Below are 19,123 nucleotides of genomic sequence, written 5' to 3'. Positions count from 1 at the left end.
CTTAAAAAGACTACATAACCCACATATACATGCACAAAAATTCTGTAGATTACAAACCAAAACAGGAGCATATAAAATCGGTTAAATATAAGGAAGGCTGGGGAAACTGTCTACGTAATTAAAGGAAGAACTGGAGGAGAAATAAGCAATGGATGAAATTAAGTCTATTGTTTTTAGGAACTACTGCAATATGGCTGAATGGATAGGTAAATTTGTTTTGCTTGTACAGTGTCAGGTTTAAAAAATTCTAAGTGAGTGACATTAAAATGGCATTTTTATTTTTAAACATATATTGTTCAGAATCAAGGGAGATAATGCAAGTAAAAGTGTTTTTGATGAAGTTAAGTGCTCTGCATGGAAGGTGTTATTATCTTTACCTTGTGATTCCAGTGCTGGTTTTCAGTCCTCATACCCTTCCTTGTTTATAACTAAGCAATTCGAATTCATTCTATGGCTAAGATGTTGTTATCTTGTAGTGAAGGCTCTATTAAATTCTAAATATATTTCATCTAAGTATGTACATTCTGTCAGCTCATTTGCAATGCTACCAAGAATTCTATCAATCAATTTTTCAGCTTAACTTGTTTTTGATTAAAAGAAAACTAATTTTCCATGTACTCTTTCTTAACATGCTTATTTGTTGAATATTTGTATTTCTCTTTCAACAAGAAGAACAAAAAGAGAGGCTCTATACCAAAAGCACCATGTTAGTAGATTTTAAAACATAAGTAAAATATCCTACATTCTAGAATTCTGCTGTAAATATTCCCACTAAAACATGACCCTGTCTCTCAATTTATATTAAAAATGAAACAAGTCCTTTAGTTGATCTCTTGCATAACCAGTGGACATAGGACATGGGGGGATAGGGGAGGCTGGGGGACTGTCTAGGGCGGGGGGATAAGGTGGACACATATGTAATACCCTTTGTAATACTTTAAGCAAAAAAAAAAAAAAAAAAAAAAAAAAAAAAAAAAATAAAAAAAAAATGAAACAAAAACCATGATACAATGATAGAATTACTTCACAGAAATATAAGAAAAATCAGGAAGTATATACATATATATGCTAGATTTACTCTTTCCTTACAAATTAATGTAGAAATTTGTCAGGCCATCCACATTGGAAAAAAACCATTATGGTTGCACCATATGAAATTGCCATTCCTTGACCATATTTTGGCCTACAAAGTAGCAATTTCTTATGGTTAAACCTATACTAAATATCTCTGATTACTTAGTATTTTGAAAATAATCTCAGCATATTAGTTACAATTCAAGATACTTCTAAAACTGTAATGAAATATGATGAAAATTCTATTAAATTTTAAAGTAACCTCTTGATATATTTATAGATCATTTATTTTCCAATGGATTTGGATTTATTTATATTAAACATTTTCTTATTACTGTCTCTCCTTATGATAAGTTAAACATATTTAAACTTTGTATTAAATACTTAGCTTAAAATCAAGTGAGCCTCAACACAAGCCTTTGATTTCCTTATCAACAAAATAAATTTGTTTTAATAAATTAAGTGTTATGTACAACTTAAAAAAACTGTATATATATGACAACAAAATTATCATCCTAAAATTAGGAAACCTCAAAAGGACTATGCTGCTATAAAAAGTCAGAATTTCCTAGATCATTTATAGATAAATAAAAATGAGCACAATCAATGGTCATATATTGCTTCTCAAGTAAATGGTGCATGTGGGCAAATGTTGCAAAGGCAGATGATTTGTTTTATGGAATAAATGAAAATAAATGTACTAACAATTTGATTACCCTTTCCATGAAACTGTTGTGAAATCATAGATCCAATGGCCATTTGAAATTACTTTAGAGCCACCTATGAGTCTTTTGAAATGTTCTTATTAAAGTCATCACATTTCATCATGACCACATGGAATTTATCCCAGATATGCAAGGCTGGTTCAACACTGGAAATGCAATCAAATAAATCCCCCATATAAACAAACTAACAAAGAAAAAATCATATGTTTTTTTCAATTGACTCAAGGAAGGCATTTGACAAAAGCCAACACCCATTTTCAGCAAATTAGGAATGGAAATGAATTACCTCATTTTGATAGAATATCTACATAAACCTACACCTAACATCATATTTATAATGAAAGACTGAATACGTTTTTCCTAAAATAGGGAACAAGGCAAGAATATCTGTTTTCACTCTTCTGAACAATACAAGTTTAGAGAGTTTATTAAGACAAAAAGAGGAACAAAAGTGATACAGATTGGAAAGGAAGAAATATAACTGTTCTAGTTGAAGATGACACCATTTTCTGTATAGAATATCCCAAGAAATTTACCAAAAAAGAAAAAGAAACTCTGAAATCAAATAAGTGAGTTCAGCAATGCCACTGGATCAATACACAAAAATCAATTGCATTTCTGTATACTAACAATGCATATATAGAAGCTGAAATTAAAAACACAATACTATTTATAATCACTCCAAAGAAAATTAAATGCTGGGGTATATATTTTAAAATACATATAATTTTTTTTATTTGAAATTCATAAAATACAGATAGAAAGTTTAAAAGACCTAAATAAATATTTTATGTGCATGAATTAGAAGAATCAAGAGTGAAAGTGTAATTTTACCCCAAATTGTTCTACAGATCTAGTGAAATTTCCACCAAAATTCCAGCTAATTTGTAGGCAAAGATAAATTTATTCTAAAATGTATATGGATGGGATGGTACAGGCCCTATACTAGCTAAAATAGTCTTTACAAAGAAGAAGGTGGGGTCATTCTACTTGATATTAAGGCTTACTATACAGCTAAAGTAATAAAAATAGTGTGCTATTGGTGAAAGGCTAGACACATAAATCCACAGGACAAAATAAAGAACATACATATAGGCCCACATAGATGTACCCAACTGATTTCTGACAAAGATATAAAAGCAATTTGATGGAGGAAAGATAGTCTTTTCAACAAATTGGGATGGAAAAAATTAGAAATCATAAGCAAAAATGGGAACTTTGATATAAACTTCATACTTTATACAAAAAAAAATAATTCAAAATGATCTTAGACCTAAATGTAAAGCTATAAAACTTTTAGGAAAAAAATAGGAGAAAATTTGGAAGATCTAGGTCTGATGATGGAATTTTTAGGCTTGACTCAAGTAGTTTGGTCATTAAAGAAAAAATTAATAAATTAGATCTCACCAAAATTTAAAACTTTTGCTCGTAAAATCTCTCTTGAAAATAATGAAAAACAACAGAATGGGGGAAAATATGTGCAGACCACATATCCAATAAAGGATAGGCATCTAAAATATAATTTTAAAAACTTAGTGAAAATACTAAGGAGTGAGAGAAATTGATCATTCTCCTATTAATGGTGGGAATACAAAATTGTACAACTATGCCAGAAAAATTATATGGTTTCTTATAAAAATAACACAATCACCATACAATTCAGCAATTGTATTCTTAGGCACTTATCCCTGAGAAATAAAACTGTCAATTAATATAGCATTTTAATTCATAATAGCAGTTTTATTTATGATATTCTAGGCATGCCTTGTTTTCTTGCACTTCACTTTGTGCTTTGCAGGTATTGCATTTTTTTATTTTTTTACAAATTGAAGGTTTGTGGCAAGCAAGTCTATCAGCACCACTTTTCCAACAGCATTTGCTTACTTCATGTCTCTATACCACATTTCAGTAATTCCCACAATATTTCAAACTTTCTTGTTGTTATATTTACTATCGTGATCTGTGATCAGTCAGCAGCCACCAGAATTAAGGCAAGGCCCTCTACCAGCAAAAAGGTTACGACTCACTGATGGCTCATACAATGGTTATCATATTTAGCAATAACGTAGTTTTGAATGAAGGAGTGTACATTTTTTTATACAGAATGTTATTGCACACTCAATAGACTTCAGCATAGTGTAAACATTTTATATTCCCTGGGAAACAAAAAATTCGTGTGATTTGCTTTATTGTGACTTTCACTTTATTATGATGGTCTGGAACCAAACCTGCAATATCTCTGAGATATGCCTGCATTTATAAAGTTAAGACCTTGATAACTAAATACTGGAAATAGCCAAAAGCTAGAAATAGCAGACACCCTTCCACGTGGGAATTTGAAAATAAGGTGGCTACATGAACTGTGTTACATACATGTCCTGGAATAATACTCAGCAATAAAAAGAAATTAATTATTGATGCATAAACAACTTTGAAGACTCTCCAGGGAATTATGTTGAGTGAAAGGAGCTGCTCCTAAAAGGTTACATGCTGTATGTTTCCATTTATAGAACATTTGGAAATGACAAAAATTCCGAAATGGAGAACAAAGTGGTGGTTACCAGGAATTTAGTCATCAGTTGGCTACAGGGAAAGGAGGGGGGTGGTGATTATAAAAGAGTAAAAGCTACATGAGGGATCCCTATAGTTATAAAAACTATTCAGTAATTTGCCTAGGCCAAGACTACACATGTGACAAAATTATGTAGAACTAAATGTACACATACATTTAGAAATGATCACATGTAAAACTGGGCAGCCCAGATGAGATCCGTAGATTTCATCAATGTTAGTATGCTGGAGTGAGAGTGTACTACAATTTTGCAAATGTATGCCATTGTGGGACACTGAGTGAAGCGTATAATGGGATATCTCTATGTTATTTCTTACAAATCACTTCAATCTATAAATGTTCAATAAAACTCTCAATTAGAAGAACTATTAGAGAAAAGAAAATTTACATTTGAGAGACAAAAGCTAAATATATTTTCAATGATATTGTCACTTTTTCCCCAATTTTTTTCATAAAACATTTTATTTGAATGTCTTAATTTGCAAAATAATTTAGATTAATTTTAATTTGGAGACAATCATTTATACATAGGTATATATGCATTCGCTGTGTTAGGTAAAGACCCGAAACATTGACAGCCAGTTATAATAGCCCTAATTCCAATCAGCTCTCACATAACCTCTACATTTTCATTTATAAGGCCTTAACTTATTTACTACTTTACAGGCATTTACAAACATTTCACCTGGACCTAATCTTACCTGAAAGAGCATGTAGTGAAGACAGACTGTTAGCCGGTACATCAAGCACCACGTCAATGACAAGTGAAAATGCTGAGCATTGTAGGAAGTATATAAATGAGCCAGAGCTCTTGTTGAAGGCTGTGCAATCAATCTCACTTTAAAATGAATGGGTTATCTCGATGATGGTTGTGTTTGTGCATTTGGTACTCAACTGAATCCGTTAGGATAAATAAAACTCTGAAGAAGGCACTCTCATTTTTCTTTAAACAATCACATATCTTATTGATAAGATAGTTTTCAGAACTGAATTTAATTCATTTAATCTATTGACCTCATGCTTATAACTCAGAGAAAGAAAGAAAAGTGAGGACTCTGCTCATTTACCTTCAGTTAATGTTGAATTATGTACAGGCAGAACATCTACATCAGAGGCTACGCAGCTGTTAGTCAGACTACATCTCCAAAATCATCTCCTTTTTTCTCCTTTGGTAAATTCTAAGACCTTCACAACTACTATTAGTGGAAAAGGGTACTCGGTAACCTACAGCTTTTAATTATCTGTGCCACTGCTGAACTCCTACCATTTCCCTAGTGATAAGCAAACAAGTGGGGAAATCTATATTCATGTTGAATGATCTAGTCTTTATGTCTGGGGAGGCAGTAAGACAATTAACTTACTGAAAGGGAGGTCTTAGACAGAGTTAAAGCAACCTTAGCTAATGTTCCTATGAATCCAAAATAACCATAGGCAAAGATTTGATGTGCCAAACCCTTCAAGGAGGAGAAAATGAGTATTAACAGCTTAAAACTTAGCAGATAATTTGAAACAAAATATTTTTAATTAGCTAACACTGAAGAGCTAAAATAATAATAATAAATAAAGCCATACTGTGAGTGGCTGAACATTTCATTGGGAGATTTTATTTTTCCTCACTTTGGCTAATTGGATCATTTCCACATGAATAAAATACATGCTAAATTATTTACAGATAATTAGATGGCTGTGCTGTTGTTAAAATATTAAGACACAGATGCCCCACAGGAAACATTGCAGCAGACACAGGCACATCAAGAAATGAATAGTCAAGAGGATAATGAAGGGAGTTAAAAGAAAAGCCTATAGAACTAGTAGTATTATTAAAATTATTTTTTTCAAAATATTATAGTCACTTAAATTTTTCTTTTCATCCCTCAACCTTTCTCTTCAAAAATAATGCTCAAGTATCAGCACCTTAAATTTGCTTAATCTGGAAACTTGTATCAGAAATTCAGGAACAAATACATCTTAATTATATTTGTAAGCAATATTCTACCTTTAGTGAACATACTGTTAACCACAGCTATAAAAAGAAGGGGTGCTATTTTTTATAATATATTTTTTATTGATTTCAGAGAGGAAGAGAGATATAGAAAGATCAACGATGAGAGGGAATCATTGATCAGCTGCCTCCTGCACGTTGGACCGAGCCAGCAACCCAGCCATGTGCCTTGACCAGAATCGAACCCTGGGACCATTTGGTCCGCAGACCGATGCTCTATCCACGGAGCCAAACTGGCCAGGGCAAGGGATGCTATTTTTATAGTGTAACTCAACTGGGCCAGCTTGTGATTTAATTATGTCATTATTGATATCTAAACCAAGTGCAGCAGATCACATCAGTGGAAATGGAAACTGAGTGTTTACATCTCCACTAATCACGAGTGGTTTTAGGTACGGCACTCCCCAGGCACTGTGGGCAGGCACTAGGTATCCGTTTGCATCATTAATTTCCAGCTAACAGTTTACTTGATGCCACTTTTGAACTAAGAAATTGTGTCACCGATATAACCTAAGAAACAGCAACCTCTCAAACTTTGGGTTATTATGGGGCAAAATAAAATTTATTAAATTGCATGTCCGTGATCTATATATCCTACTCTCCACTTCCATTTCCTAAAAATAAATTTTTGTCTCTTGACCCTACTGCATTCCTCCATCATTCAAGGACAGTATTGGTCGGCCAGCATAGTTAAGGGGCTTGCTGTGTGTGTGTGTGTGTGTGTGTGTGTGTGTGTGTGTGTGTGTGTGTGTGTGTATGTGTGTGCGTGTTTAATAAATAGAATGGATAGAAGTACACAACCTTCTAAGCTGGGATGTAGGATTTTTCATAAATATAAGTAGAAATATATCCAAATACTAAAGAAAAATTTAAAAACTATAAACAGAACAGAAGTGGAAAGAGAGTGGGGAAAAGGAGCATTAAATCTAAGTTTTTAAGAGAGATATTTTTTTGGGGGGTAGTGTTTTTGTTTTGTTTTGTTTTATATGTCATTACTTATTAACTTGGGAGTAAAGCTTAGAAAGAGAGACCAGAGAATTTGCAAGATAAAAGAGATACTGAGCATTGGGCTAAGAGAACGCATTTTAAGAAATGATACTACGGATTGTGAATAGGCTTACTTTTTGACAATTTTTCAGAGATGCCAAAAATTATTGGAATGTTTTTTAAGTGTTTTAAGGCCCAATACCCAAAACACCCAAAATTCCTCAATATCCAATATCTAAAATCCCAGGGCATCACCATTTCTACTTTGCCTAAAAATAAGAACTTTAACGCCCTCTTAGTCTGAGAATATTCTTTTCCTTCTTGATTTGCTTTGAAATTGTACAATAATTCATCTTCTTCCGCCCTGACTTTCAGACCCATCACTGGGGGAATCACAAAGCTTGGTTTCTCATACCATTCTCCAACAAAAGGAATAATGGCCCTTGGAGAAAACTCTGATTTAGGACTTGGGCAGGAAACATACAAAATTTCCCTGCAGTATGTTGTAATGGCAGAAAGTAAGAAAGTGCTCCAAAATAATAATAATAAAATGCACAATCTTGGTGGTACACCAAAGAGAAATGCTCCTAATGACCAAAACTGGAATAATTTGAGCAACAAAACATAGCAGTATTGGATTATTATCCAAAGTATAAAATAAATGTAGAGTTCATACTGATAAAAAATAAATGACAGAGGGAATTTAAAAATATGGGGAAAGAGACAAATCTCCCATGCAGAGAAATTACAATAAAATTGTGTAGCTATTCCACCCCTAAGGAGGTGAGGCATAACTTTCCACTCCTTAAGTGAGAGCGGCACATAATGATGTCCTTCCGAAGAGCACAGTAGAGAGAAAGAAAAATTACTTCACAGTGGAGAAGCCTGACAAACTCTACTTCAGCCAGGTGAGTAAGGTCGACATCAATAGTCACAAATCATACTGATAGGATGTATCCTTGCTAGGGTGTGAGAAAAATGGCCCTTTATGTTTGTGATCTTCCTCCCAAAACACCTAACCTGAGCCTAATCATAGAAGCCCATCAGACAAATCCCAAATGAGGGACATTCTACAAAACACATGACTAGTACACCTCTGTACTTTCAAGGTCATCAAAAGCAAGGAAAGTCTGAGAAACTGTCACAGCCAAGAGAAGCCTAAGGAGACATGACAACTAAATGTAACGCATTATCCAAGGTGGGATCCCGCAACCAAAAAAAAGAAGACATTAGGTAAAAACTTTAAAAATCAGAATGAAGTATGGACTGTAGTTAATAATCATGTATCCAGTAACAAGCTAAAGTAGGGGAACCTAAGTGTGAAGTATATGGGAACTCTCTGTGCTACCTAAAAAACTTTGTTGAAAAAAAATTAAAGAATACAAAAACAGCCTGGCCAGCGTGCTCAGTGGTTGAACATCAGCCTATAAAACTGGAGGTCACAGTTCAATTCCCAGTCAGGGCACATGCCCGAGTTGCAGGATCAGTTCACAGTGTGGGGTGTGCAGGAGGCAACCGATCAATGATTCTCTCTCATAATTGATATTTCTGTCTCTTTCCCTCTCCCTTTCTCTCTGAAATAAATAAAAATGTATTTTAAAAATAATTTAAATTTTAAAGAAGAATATGTAAACAAGTAGAACTACATTCCATGTTCATGGATCAGAAGAATTAATATTATTAAAATATCCATAATACCCAAATGATATATTGATTCAATGAAATCCTCATCAAAATACTAATGTATTTTCACAGAAATAGACAAAGTAATCCAAAAATATGTATGGAATCACATAAGATCCCAAATAGCCAAAGCAATTATAAAAAAAGAAAAACAAAGCTGGTGGTATAACACTTCTTGTTTTAAACTATACTACAAAACTATAGTAATTAAAACAGTAAGGTACTGGCATAAATATAGCCACATAAAAGAATGGAACAGAACAGAAACTGCAGAATTAATCCTACATATACAGACAATGAATAATCAACAAGGGAACCAAGAGCACCCAATGAGGAAAGGATGCTATCTTCAATAAATGGTACTGGGTAAACTTGATAAACACATGCAGAACAATGAAATTTGACCCCTATACTACAAAAACTAACTCAAAATGGTTAAAAGAGTTAAGCATTAGACCTGGTATCTTAAAACTCATAGAAGGAAATGTAGGAAATAATTTCCTCAACATTGGTCTTGGCAATGAAATTTTTTATACGATATCAAAAGCATAAACAACAATAGCAAAAATCTACAAATGACACTACATCAAACTTAAAAGCTTCTGCACATCAAAAAGAAAGAAGGAGAGAGAGAGAGAGAGAGAGAGAGAGAGAGAGAGAGAGAGAGAGAGAGAGGAAGGAAGGAAGGAAGGAAGGAAGGAAGGAAGGAAGGAAGGAAGGAAGGAAGGAAGGAAGGAAGAAAGAATCTATATCTCAGATAAGAAGTTATTTTTCAAAATATATAAAGAAATCATACAACTCATTAAAAATAATTCTATTAACTCAATAACAAAAAATGAATAATTTGATTTTAAATGGGCAGAGGAACTAAATCCACATTTCCAAAAAAAGCATCCAAATGATGAACAGTTCATGAAAAGGTGTTCGACATCACTAATCATTAGGAAAATGAAAATCAAAACCACAAATGAGATATTTCCTTACCCTTAAAATAACCATTACCAAGAAGACAACAGATAACTTTTGGCAAGGCTGTAGAGAAAGGGGCAATATTGGAGGGAATGTAAATTGGTTCAATAACTATGGAAAACAATATGAAGATTCCTAAAAATATTGAAAATAAAGCTACCAAATGATTCAGAAATTCTACTTTTGGGCATATCCCCAAAGGAAATGAAAACACTCCCAAGTTTCCTGTAGCATTATTTTACAATAGCCAAGAAATATAAACAAGCTAAGTGTCCATCAATTGGGTGAATGGACAAAGAAATGTTATACACACACACGCACACTGGAATATTATTCAGCCATGAGAAAGAAGGAAATTCTGTTATTTGTGACAACATGGATGGACCATGAGCATATTATGCTAGGTGAGATAGGTCAGGCATAGAAAACCAAGTACTGTAATACCTCACTTATACTGGAATTTAAAAAAGCAAATTCATAAAAACAGTGAGTAAAATGGTTACCAGAGGACGAGGATAGGAAGATGTTGCTTAAGGGTATAAACTTACAATAAGCCCTAGAGCTCCAATGTACAGCATAGTGAAAATAGACAATATCCTCTTTAATAAAAGCAAAATATGTAATTAGACCAGATATCCTTCTGGACATAGAACCTTGACCGGAATACTTGTTAAAATATTAACCCATTGAGTAAGTTTTGACCTTCTGGACAAAACTGGGGCTGCAAGGGAAGCCCAGGTCCCTGTTGCCTGCCGGCAGCCAGAGGGAAGCCCAGATCCCAGGTGCCACAGGGAAGCTGGTGCTGGCAGTCTGAAAAACGAAGGCCTACTCTAGCATGAATTTCATGTGCCGGGTCTAGTCCTATATAATAAAAGACCAGTGACTGAAACGGTGGAATGACCAGAACAGAGACCAGAATGACCGTAGGCTCTTGCCCAGCCGACCCCGCCCCCCAGCGGGGACCCCCACCCCATTGGGGGCATGGCTAGCCTGCAAACTGCCCATGGCCCCTTGCCCCATCTGGTTCCTGTCCCCCAGCTGGGACCCCCACCCCAAACTGGGGCCCCCATCAGGGCAGGCCAGCTGGCCCCCACCCATGCACCTGGCCTCTGTCCTATATAATAAAAGGGCAATATGCAAATTGACCCTGATGGCAGAACAACCAGAATGACCACTCGACCAATCACTATGAGGTGCACTGATCACCTCTCGGTCCCTTCTTCCCAGCCATCAGGCTCCAATCACTCGATGGTGAATGGGGAGCCAGGGGTGGGTGGTGGCAGGGGGTGGGGCTGGATGCAGGCAGCCGAGGAAGATGGCCCTGATCTCGGGCCAGGCCTAGGGACCATACATGTGCACGAATTTCATGTGCCGGGTCTCTAGTATATAATAAAAGGCTAATATGCAAATAGACCAAACTGCGGAACAACCAGTTGCTATGAAGTGCATTGACCACCACGGGGCGCATGTGGAACATACCGAGCATCAGCCACAGCAGGATGGTGGAACAGGTGAGTTGGGACACCAGAACCAAGGCAGGGTGCCAGTTTCTGTCATTGGGGCGAGCCTCAGGTGGTTACTGAAAATTCTTTGCTCCCACACACCACGGTCCCACTCAGCACTAGCACCTGCTGCTGGGGCCATCCCCACTCGCACCCACTCCCAGTGCCAGAGTCACTGCTCACACCCGCTGCCAGCACCTGACACTGGCCCCGATCGCTGTGCACAGTCAGTGGGTGCAAGCTGTAGCTGCCAGCCCCGATCGCCCCTGAGGCCTTCTCCCCCTGTTAGCGGGTGTGAGCAGGATTGGCACCATCAGTGCATGGGAGAGGTGGCAGCGGGAGCGGGTCTGCCAGCAGACAGGGGGCCCGGGTCTGCAGTGGGAGGGGCCAGATGGGGGCACAGAGGGTGGGCCGAGACCCACCCCTGTGCCCACAGCAACTTCCTGGCCCACAGTTCCTTTCAAGGTGCATGAATTTGTGCACTGGGCCCCTAGTTGCATTGTAATTGTCAAACTTACTGAGGCTAGAACTTCATTCAAACTAAAAAGAAAAGATAGTTATGTAACATGATAAAGGTGTAAATTATTGGTACAATGACAATAATATTACATTATATAAATGTATCAAATTGATATAATGTTGTCAGAGACAGCAGGAGCACTGCTCAACACTGCTGCTCTGAGTTGCTCTGAGTCCATTCTTCTTGACTACTCCTGGGCTGGTTCCTTCTGGAACCCTGCCCACTGTACTAACTGCTGGGAACTTAGTCCAAGTTCCTCCTTTATCCTCTGCTCACTAGTTACAGGTGTCAGGTCCAAGCCCCCCTGCCTGGGGCTGGACCTCTTAGGACACTGGGTCTTAGACGGAGAAGCCATGAAAAGTTGTGGGTGTATAAGAATGAGTCTTTATTGCACATTGACCACAGAATTACCAGACAAGACAGTCCTTCACAGGCAGGCAGTTGGACACCAGCTGGTAAATACATATCTTTTCTACAAAGCAGCATTAGTCTTTGTTTTCACAGCTATTATCTGTTATTTGAGCAGCCCCCACACTGTCCCCTAGACTCACCACCTCACATCGTAGCAGTACATAAGCCTCTGCTTCAGCAGCTTCTCCTGCCTTTCCTGTCCAGCACACTGGCTGGTTAACATGGTATCTATATCTAAGCTCTCTATAAGCTCTTCGCCTTACACAGTGGTTCTCAACCTTCCTAATGCAGCTACCCTTTAATACAGTTCTTCATGTTGTGGTGACCCCCAACCATAAAATTATTTTCGTTGCTACTTCATAACTGTAATTTTGCTACTGTTATGAATCATAATGTAAATATCTGATATGCAGGTTGTATTTAGGCGACCCCTGTGAAAGGGTTGTTCGACCCCCAAAGGGGTCGTGACCCACAGGTTGAGAACCGCTGGCCTTACATCATGGCAGTACTAGCTCTCAGCTCCATTTGAGCTCTCTAGCCTTTCCCACACACATAGGAGCTACATTCTCTGTGCCTACCATCTCTGCTTCCCTGAGCTCTATTGCCTCTGCTCTGCCCAGCTTCTCTCTCACAGACTAACTGGTCATTAACCTGTATATCACTCCTTAGACAAAGAAGGCTTCATGCCAATAGTTACATCAATCATATTTTGGCTACAGAAGTGCACAGTGTACCGGGTGTCCTTGCACCCACTTATGATATCTTGGCCTTGGACACCCTGATTAGGCTCATGCTCAGAGCTGCCTTGGCCATTCTCCTATATTGACAACAAGGTCTCTGTGCTTTGACTGGGCTTGACTACTAGGCTTCTCTGGTGTGGTTCCCACAGATGTATATCTTAAACTTATACAATGTTATATGTCAAATATATTTCAATAAACAAAAGAATTAATGAGGGAAAATAGTCAGTCTACTTGAAACTGCTTTATATATTATATTGACTAATGCCAAATGAGGAAATAAATAAAAAAGCCAAAAGTGCAGGGTATGGGTTAACAATTCTGAAGCTGTTTAATATATATACAAAGTATTAAAAAATTAAATAAGTGGATACTACATGGTGGGGTGCAAGTTCTCACTCATAGAAAGTTATAGAAGAGCCCAAACTCTTTGGTACTGGATTAAATTTTCAGACATTACTATGAACTTAAGTTTAGCTTAATATTTATGCAAATGGATAGACACAAAAACAGGCAAAGATATGTCTGTATACACAGGTTGGTTGACATGCATATGTTACCTATCTATGTCCTCTGAGAGAGCCTAGAAGTAATGATACCTAGTAACCATGAGCATAAACAGTGTGCCCAAAATAATCAGTTTCTTAGAAACATGGTTGTTTCTAGGGCAAAGGTGGGGGGGAAAAGATAAGCCTGAAAAAACCGGAGTACCAGAAAGTAAATAAAAGCTTTAAAAAAAAAGGATAGGGGCATGTGAAAGAAACACAGGAGTTGCTTTGAGAGTTCCCAAGACCAAATCTGTTATAATTTGAGTAGTAAAATAAATAATGGTATTTCTGAATATAACTCATGGTATAAAATAAAAATATGTCAACCATCCTATATAATAAAGAGGTAATATGCAAATTGACCATCACACCCCACAAGATGGCCACCCCCATGTGGTCACAAGATGGCCAGCAGGGGAGGGCAGTTGTGGGGGATCAGGCCAGCAGGGGAGGGCAGTTGGGGGGTGATTGGGCCAGCAAGGGAGGGCAGTTGGGCGTGACCAGACCTGCAGGAGAGGACAGTTAGGGGTGACCAGGCCAGCAGGGGAGGGCAGTTGGAGGGAACCAGATCTGAAGGGAGGGCAGTTAGGGGTGACCAGACTGGCAGGGGAGGGCAGTTAAGGGTGACCAGGATGTCAGGGGAGGGAAGTTGTGGGCAATCAGGCCAGCAGGGGAGCAGTTAGGCATCGATCAGGCTGGCAGGTGATTGGTTAGGGGGTGATCAGGCAGGCAGGCAGAAGTGGTTAGAGTCAATCAGGCAGGCAAGCAGGCAAGCAGTTGGGAGCCAGCAGTCCTGGATTGTGAGAGGGATGTCCGACTAAACCGGCAGTTGGACATCCCCCTAGGGGCCCCAGATTAGAGAGGGTGCAGGCTGGGCTGAGGGACAGACCCCCCCCCCCATGCACAAATTTCATGCACCGGGCCTCTAGTACTTATATAAAGAAGTAATTGAATGAAGAAAGAAAGAGAAAGAAAGAAAGAGAGAGAGGGGGGGGGGAGGGAGGGAGGGAGGGAGGGAGGGAGGAAGGAAGGAAGGAAGGAAGGAAGGAAGGAAGGAAGGAAGGAAGGAAGGAAGGAAGGAATTTTCCTTATGGAAAATTTTTTTAAAAATATGCAGATATTCCCTCTGTAGAGGTTGTAGCTTAGTTTCCTCCTCTCTGAGTGTGAGCTATACTTCATGACTTGTTTTCAAAATATGGAAAGAGGAAGTTAATAACTTTATACTATTGGAGGAACCTGAGAGAGACACTATCTTACCCAAGTGATCTAGATAAAATAATCACATGTGGCTGTCGTGTGCCCCAGATTGTGATATGAAAGTCACCTCACTCTGTGCTATTATTTCTAATAATTCATAACCCCAGTCTAAAGGTAAGAAAGATACCAGACAAGCCCAAACCACAAACTGAGCAACATTCTACAAAATGCTTTACCAGTACTCCTAAAACTGTCAAAATTGGGGGGAAACAGACAGACAAACAAAAACACAGGAAAACTGAAAAACCTTCACAGACCAGAGGAGACTAGGAAAACATGACAACTAAATGCAATGTGGTACCTAGGCTGTACCCTGAAACAGAAAAATTGGGTCAATTGGAAAACTGGTGAAATCTGAATTAAGTCTAGACGAGTTTTAATAGCAACATAGCAGTGTTTATTAATGAATTTCAAAAAAATATACCATAGTAAAGTAAGGTGATAACATTAGGAGGAACTGAATCTAAAATCTTTCCAAAATAAAATTTTATATATGTATTTAAGTCACAAATGTTGGACTAATTAGTAGTTTTAACCTGAAACCACTTTTTGGAGTACTTTATATATAGCATCTTTTTTAATTGAATATGTTGGGGTGACATTGGTTTGCAAAACCCATCGAGGTTTCAGGTGTACAACTAAATGAAACATTATCTAATAGGTTGGGGAGATTAGAGGCATGATGGAACTATATTTTACAAGTATATTTAGATTGGCACAGTCCAGTAGGACTTTGTGATGATGAAAATATAATAAATAACTACATGTGACTAATGAGCCCTTGAAACATGACCAATAAGACTGAGAAACTGAAGGTAATTTAACTTTCATTTAATAGCGACATGTGACAGTGACTACTATATTGGACACCACAGTTCAAGATAATCCATCAGTTGGCATGTTTCCTCAAAGCAAGAGACCACCATTATAATTAATATGTTTTAATAGAGCTAATTAAATATATCATATGACCATTCTTAGTGATTATTAATGAAAGATGTGTATTTGATCTACCAATAGGTTATAGTTTCTTTCTCTGATCCTAAACAGTTGATATTTACTTTCTTTTGTGCTTCTGAATAAAGCATGTTATTTTGAACAGAATTATATTCTCTGTTAGTTTTTTTGTTTTGTTTTTTGGTATTTTGTTTTTTTGAGACACATCCTGAGGTAACCTGATGAAATGTGACAAGCTTGTCACTTTTGGTTAAAATTGAGTATAAATGGGCAAATATCCATGTAACTAGAATGTTGTCCCATTACTGGTTCCTGGCAGGTAATGGTCTAACGGCAAAACCCAACTTGGGGGGAAAAAACAAAAAAGTACCATATTAAAAAGCAGCTGGTGCCTATAAAAAGAGTTGGACATTAAATTCAAGTTAAAAACTGCTCCTATGTTCTCAGGATTCTGTCTTGCTCCTCCATGTGTCTTATATGAAAGGTTAAATAATTATTATTTCTAAAAGCAAGTGATATATATATTCTATATTCTATATTCCTCATCTCATATATAATATAACATGAGATGAGGAATACAGAAAAACAGATTAACTAAACAATGGTATCCCTTTTTGTGGAAAGCATGTTTACTGAAAAGAGAGAAATTGTGCAGACAGTGCATAATATATGACTAGAATTGTTTCTTGTCCAGGAGGCATTATACTTTAAGCCACGTTCTTAGTGATGCAGAGAATTTCTACCTATAATGCCATATGAATTCCACCTTCCACTATTATGAAAATGAGGAGTAACAGAAAGATACTCCATTTTATTTCTGTCACTCTCAAAAATATTAAGTTAATAATATGAAAAAGTATTTATCTAAATGGTCATCTCTTTTTTTCCAGTTCATGCAAGGCAAGAAATAGCCCTGGGCAATTTGATTTAATTTATACATCGCTGACAAAAGATAACATATGTTTGAAAGACTGTATTTTAGTGAGTAAGAGTAAAACTAAAAATCATTTCAAGGAGACTGTATATTCTAGATTTACCTTTAACTGTCGCAGATAAAAAGGATTAATTAATGAAGTCTGTGCTCAATAGATAAAGGGCTCCATTGGTACTTGGTTAATTTTCTTGAAAGAGAAAGATAGTCCAGGTGAATTTCCTCTGTAGTTTGAAATGGAGCCCAGTGCTTGCTTCTTAATATCAGTAAAGAAAGAAAAAGCAGAATATAAAAGCTAAGAATTTATCATAAATATTGGATCAGTACATCCTTAAAAACTTTACCTAAATATGCAATGCATACTTAAAGTCATGTATCTCATCTAGTTCACAAGAAATCATGTAGAATCTTTAAAACAAATCTAATAATCTGAAATCTGCCCTATATTACATGATTTATGATACTATAGAAAATCACATAGTGCTACCTTAATTATATTCCACCTCATACACATGCTGATGGAACATGATCAGTCATTTTATTTATTCATTTTACTTAGTAGTAGAAACAATGAAATTTGCCATTTATCGTAAATGTGTTCTCAACACTGTGTGAAACAATTGTAGTGGTATCTATGATGTAAGTAGAACAAACATAAGGAGTAAAATAGTTATATTTATCAATGGAAATAATATACAACTTGGAAAAACTCACTAGGACATAGTCGTATGTTATGTAAATGTCAGAGCTCACAATGATCAATAACAACCTATAAAATTAGGTTTGAGGTTTGACAAAAAATGAAGTTTCACTCGAAATACTCAAGGCTGAAAGAATTTCAAATGGTCATTATCAAATGAGTTATGAATTAAGTTATTGTTAAGGATGTAAGAAAATTACTTTTTTAAGGAAATTTTTTCCTCACAACATGTAAAACATTTCTGCATGATGAAATGAAGACTCTGACAGCGCCTCCAAAACAATTTCTCAGAATTAAGATAACTTTCTTTTTTAAAATTAAATCTTTATTGTTGAAAGTATTATATATTTCTCCTTTTTTTCACCCATTGACCTCTTCTAGCCCACCCCACCCTCCTGCCCCTGGCCTCCTGTGTCCATGGATTATGCATATATGCATTCAAGTTCTTAGGTTGATCTCTTCCCATCCACCTCCGCCTTCTCTCTGAGATTCGACAGTCTGTTCCATGTTTCTATGTCTCTGGATTTATTTTGTTCATCCGTTTATTTTGCTCATTAGGTTCCACAAATGAGTGAGATCATGTGATACTTGTCTTTCTCTGACTGGCTTATTTTGCTTAGCATAATACTCTCCTGGTCCCTCCATGCTGTCTCAAAGGGTAAGAAATCCTTCTCTTTTACTGCTGCATAATATTCTATTGTGTAAATGTACCATAACATCTTTATCCACTCATCTACTGATGGGCACTTGGGCTGTTTATAAATCTTAGTTATTAAAAATTATGCTGCTGTGAACATAGAGGTGCATACATTCTTTCTGATTGGTGTTTCTGGTGTCTTAGGATATATTCCTAGAAGTGGGATCACTGGTTCAAATGGCAGTTCCATATTTAATTTTTAGAAGAAACTCCATGCTGTTTTCCATAATGGCTGCACCAGTCTGCATTCCCACTAAGAATGTACAAGGGTTCCCTTTTCTTCGCATCCTCACCACTAATTGTCAATTGTTGATTTGTTGTTGTTTTTTTTTAAAATATATATTTTATTGATTTTTTTTACAGAGAGGAAGGGAGAAGGATAGAGAGTTAGAAACATCGATGAGAGAGAAACATCGATCAGCTGCCTCCTGCACACTCCCTACTAGGGATGTGCCCACAACCAAGGGACATGCCCTTGACTGGAATCGAACCTGGGGCCTTTCAGTCCACAGGCCGACGCTCTATCCACTGAGCCAAACCGGTTACGGAAATTGTTGATTTGTTGATGATAGCCATTCTGACAGGTGTGAAGTGATACCTCATTGTCATTTTAATTTGCATCTCTCTAATGACCAGTGACTCTGAGAATTTTTCATATGTCCCTTGGCCATATGTATGTCTGCTTTGGAGAAGTATCTATTTAGGTTCTTTGCTGACTTTTTAATTGGGTTGTTTGTCTTGCTTTTGTTAAGTTGTATGAGTTCCTTATATATTTTGAAGAGTAAACTTTGTCAGATGTAACATTGACAAATATTTTCTCCCATACAGTGTGATCCCTTTTTATTTTG

This window comes from Myotis myotis, unplaced genomic scaffold (assembly GCF_014108235.1).
Source record: "Myotis myotis isolate mMyoMyo1 unplaced genomic scaffold, mMyoMyo1.p scaffold_m19_p_1, whole genome shotgun sequence".
In the NCBI taxonomy this organism is placed as follows: Eukaryota; Metazoa; Chordata; class Mammalia; order Chiroptera; family Vespertilionidae; genus Myotis; species Myotis myotis.
The sequence above is the reverse complement of the archived record's forward strand: the minus strand, read 5'-3'. Positions refer to the sequence as shown.